The sequence below is a fragment of the Mus pahari genome, chromosome 9 (genome assembly GCF_900095145.1).
Source record: "Mus pahari chromosome 9, PAHARI_EIJ_v1.1, whole genome shotgun sequence".
Classification (NCBI taxonomy): Eukaryota; Metazoa; Chordata; class Mammalia; order Rodentia; family Muridae; genus Mus; species Mus pahari.
The window spans coordinates 6868032-6873119 of NC_034598.1; positions in this window are offsets into that span (position 1 = coordinate 6868032).

Below are 5088 nucleotides of genomic sequence, written 5' to 3' on the forward strand. Positions count from 1 at the left end.
TACCATTAGGTGGAAATAGGTAAAAGCTGAGGACACTTAAGAACAAATTTTTTACAATTTGACGTACACTATCTTTGATAATACCAAATTATTATGTAAGCCAAATTATTTGTACAATTAAGATTATACGGCCAATTATTTTTATGCAAGATCTGATATCTGCCTGGTAAGAATTTAACATGGCATTGTCTTAAAAGGCCTTATCTAGGCAAGCTAGGACAAATTATTAATGTCCAAGGGAACAGCATTTTTATCTTATGCGTTGTATATGCACAAACAATTGCAATTTGCAACAAGTTGAGAATCATAGCATTTGAGAGACAAACAATATTTGAGCAACTTTAAGCTGAGATATATAGACCATTAATATACAAATTAAAGCTTGATTAACTTTTTTTTTTAAAAACTGTACAGTACCCAGTTTAATCATCTGTTGCTGAAACAGGAGGAAGCTAAAAAGACAAACATGCGATCTGATTTACAATTACTGTTGTAAATAAAAAGCTGCTATAAATATAGTAAAGAGGGGGTGTATGCATACAAATGCACGCATAAAGGCAATTTTTATCTTTAGGATGATTGTCAATTGTATCTAAAAAGATGGTATGTAGTAGGCCAAATAGTAAAATTTTTGCAATACCCAATTTGATTGTAGTTTGGAAAGGGGAATTTTTAATTTTAATTAGTACCACAGCACCTTTACAATAGGATGTTAAGATTATACTTAAAGAAAAAAAATGATTTTTACATCAATGACTTTTTATGCCAAACAATTGCTGTGGGCACTTAATAACTATAACTAAAATAAGCAGCTAGTAGTATATAGGTACCAATGAGTACAATTGATAGCAATTAGAAAAGCTTATTTTGTTTTTTGCAAGGACTTTTGTTTTTTACCAAAGAAACTGCATCTCTTAAAATAAAATAGAAAGGTTTAAATTAATTTGAAGCCTTAAAATAAGATCTTAGCCCATTAACATCTATTGGAAGCCTGAAAAAAAAATAAGCATTTTGAAGCAATTTAATTCTTTGTTGTAAATTTTTATATATCACAATTTTATTTAGCATAACTAAAACCTTAAATATGAAAAGGATACGGTCTTTGAGAGCAGGATTTCAGGTAAACCTTTTGTAGAGGTCGTAGCTAATACTTACCATGCTGAAAATTTAATCTCTTAGCTTATTGTATTAAAGCAGAGACAATAAAAATTATTTTTATAAAGTGTAAGCTGTCTAAGCTATACTTAGAGGTAAAACATTATCAGTAATAATCAGTTTACCAGAAGCAAACCTTTAACATTTATCAAGTAAAAACAAACTCTTTAATAATTTTATAAGAAGTAGGCAAGCCATCTTGCAATGTCTGATCTATTATAAACCCTGCATTAAGCTGTTACCATTGGCAACACGTGGACAGCCTCCCTTAAGGTAGGGGGTGTGGCCACAAGAACTTGTTTGGTGGGGGTTTTTGAAACAAAAGAAAAACCTGCGGTTTGTGAGACAAAGGAGAAACTAGCCAAGGCCATTTTGAGCTTAATCCTCACCATGTGGGAAGGTAAGGCCCAAGTTTAAAAATACCTTATCAATCTTTGAATGACTTTAACCTTGAGTTAAACAATTTAAAGCTAACCGTTTGTAACCAAGATAACCTTTAATGAAACTCAATAACTTAAGCCATGTAGAACATTTTTTATAACCTTAAAGCAAGTCAAAGACTGAAATGAAGCAGCTACACAAATTTTAAATTTAGACCACAGAACTTTACATTGCTTAGCTAAAAAGTTACAAATACAGACCCTTGTTACTTACTAACAACACTAATCATGAGAATCACTAGGAAAAAACTGACAATTAACTTTTTTCTTGCTTTACCATTCAGAGTTTAAAGGCGCTTGAAAAAGCAGTTTTTGCAGGAGCCCTCCTGCCGGGTTTAATCCCTGGCTAAGCTGCAGCAGAGCTGCAGCCGCAAGACTGTGAAAGCAAAGACAACTTTAGCAAGCTATAATATAATACATTTAGACATGAAACACACAACGGCCACTCATACAGACAACAAACAAGAAAACACATGACTCGACATATAGAAAATTGGTGCACCAGACCTAACAATAGAAAAGTATCAACCTTTAACTGTAGGAATCCGTAACGACAGCCAGATGTCTCTGTACTTTGGTCTGTCTCTAGAAGAATACTACTACATTAGATTTACTCTCTAGGCCGTGGCCAGGAGGATTTTAAAAATTTTTCTCTTAAACCCAATTCTTCCTTGCTTGAGTACAGTCTGTAGGACTGCGGACAAAAACGCCTGAAGGTCTCATCCCTGTGCACTGCTCACTGAGGAAATGAGGTGTCGGGTTAAACACTTCATTGCTCAAATAAATTTTGTGCCTCTACCTTTTTAATCTCGGGGTGTACCCTTACATACTCACGCACACTTGGAGCTCCACCAGTGCCTGAAGTTTAAGTCTTTACAGCCACGTGGGTGCCACTTGTGTGTTTCTGCGTCACGCCACAGGCGCCTTGTCTGCGTGGGCAGAAAACACCTTGGACTGGGTTCGTACTGAAGAGCTAAACTTCCTAAAATAGAGATGAGCTGCAAGAAAGAACATTATTTATTAATTACACGCGGGAGAACCCAACCCTCTCCCGCATGTCCCATTGTCTCTGCTGTGTGTCTCTCTCAATGTCGCATGTCTCTCAATCAATGGCGTGCGGTCCAATCCTCAGCGGAGCTGTGTCCAGAAAGCGGGTCCAATCGAGTGGGTGGTGACGACTGGTCCAGGCGACAAGTGGGCGTTGACAGTGGGCATTCTGAGGACGCTGTATTCCGGCTGATCCGCTGTATTCCGGCTGATTCGGGGAGCAACTCTTAGCGTGTCTGCAAGGGGCGCAATACAATGCTTAGAGGGAGGCGGGTGAGACCCAACAACCAAGCAAGTGAAAGATCGGTGACAAGAACTTTAAGTCTCTGGAAAAAGAAATTGAGGAAGATATGAGAAGATGGAAAGATCTCCCATGCTCCTGAATCAGTAGGTTTAATATAGTGAAAATAGCCATTTTTACCTAAAGCAATCTACAGATTCAATGCAGTCCCCATCAAAATCCCAACACAATTTTAGACACCTTGAAAGAGCAATTCTCAACTTCATACGGAAAAACAAACAAACAAACAAACAAACAGGATAGCTAAAACAATCTTGAACAATAAAAGTACTTCAGAATCACCATCCCTGACCTCAAGCTGTACAACAGAGAAATACTGACTAAAATCTGCATGCCATCAGTACAGAAACTGTTGTGGGAAATAATAAAAAAGGAACAGCAGGTTCCGAGCTACACCCAGCTACTTTTTGCCCCAGCGGGCTGGACGGCTATGCACTGGTGGCAATGGCTGGCCTTTTCTTATCTTGTGGAGACTCTCTGACTCAGAGCTCAAGAATCTCTCCACCCACCTCACTAAGTTCCGCCTGGCCACCGTTGTGCTTCAAAACCCCCACGGTCTTTGTGGTGCACATCTGGCAAACACACACTTTGCTGCTGTACTGTTTCTCTCTGGAGCCCAATTGAGCCACTGCATGAAGGAAAACGCCACACAGACTTAGTCCAGAAACAAAAATAGACATGGTGATCAATGGAATTGAATAGAAGATCCTGAAATAATCCCCTATGGACACTTACTTTTTGACAAAAAGGCCAAAATCACATAATGGAAAAGAGAAAGCATCTTCAACAAATGGTGCTGTTCTAACTGGGTGTCTGCATGTAGAAGAATGCAAATAGATCAATATTTATCACCTTGCATAAAACTCAAGTCCAAGTGGATCAAAGACCTCAACAGAATCTAAAAGAAGAGAAAGTGGGGAATATCCTTGAACACATTGGTACAGGAGACAAGTTCCTGAACAGAATGAACACCAATAGCTCAGGTTCTAATATCAACAACTGATAAATGGACCCTCAAGAAATTGCAAATCTTCTATAAGGCAAAGGACATCATCAATAGGACAAAATGCCAGTCTACAGATTAGGAAGAATCTTCACCAATCCTACATCTGACAGAGGGATAATAATATCCAAGAACTCAAAAAGTTAGACACCAACAAACCAAGTAACTCAATTTTAAAGTGGAGTACAGAGCTAAACAGAGAATTCTCATCAGAGTGGTCTCTAATGGCCAAGGTCACTTAAAAGAATGTTCAATGTCTTTAGTCATCAGAGAAATCTAAACTAAAATGACTCAGAGATTCCACCTTACACCAATCAGAATGGCTAAGATCAAAAACTTAAGCAACAGTACATTTTGGAGAGGATGTGTGTTGCCTCCCCTAGCCTGGAAAGGCTGACTTTGCCCTTGCTGCCACTGAGCCACAGACCACCTGGAGTGGGGCCTTCCGACCTAGATGGCTCTATTGTTCTATACCTGCCTGCTCTTCTCCAAGACACTACTACCTGCTGAGAGACTCTTGAGATATCCTGGAGACAGCATCTGCCTACAGGCTTGCACCTGTAGGACAGGCACCAAGAATGGATTGGTGGGGGATGGGCCTCCCCTTCTTTATAAACACAGACTCGTAGTAAAATTTGAGAAGCCCTGAACAGAAAATCATGTCTCAGCATCCATTATTTCTCTCGATGTTTTCTCCCATACAGCTCCTGCCTCCCACTCAGGAACCCAGTTAGTATGGCCGCAGGTGGCTACAGATGTGGAGTGTGAGTTTCTGACAAAACTCACTTTAATCTGGTCTGGGTTCATCCTGAGAGGCGGGCTGGCTGAAATGGAATGTGTGAGAGGAAAATGGAAGCCAGGACAAGATTTTCTGTTCGAGGCTCCAAAGTTTAATAATCGAACTCTGTTTAAATAACATGGAAAGATTCCCAGTCCCCTACTCAGTCTTTGAAGTTGCCGGCAGCGGTCCGATCGTAGGCGGGTCTAAGGATCGAGGCAGGGACGAATGTCTGTTGGCATAGGCAGTCCAAGGATGCTGCATTCTGGGAGATCGGGGGATCCTCTTGGTAGGCGGTGGAGACACAGCAACTCTCTGGTGGGTCTCAGTGCCTGTAGGGGGCTGGTGTTTTGAAGGAGAGTGA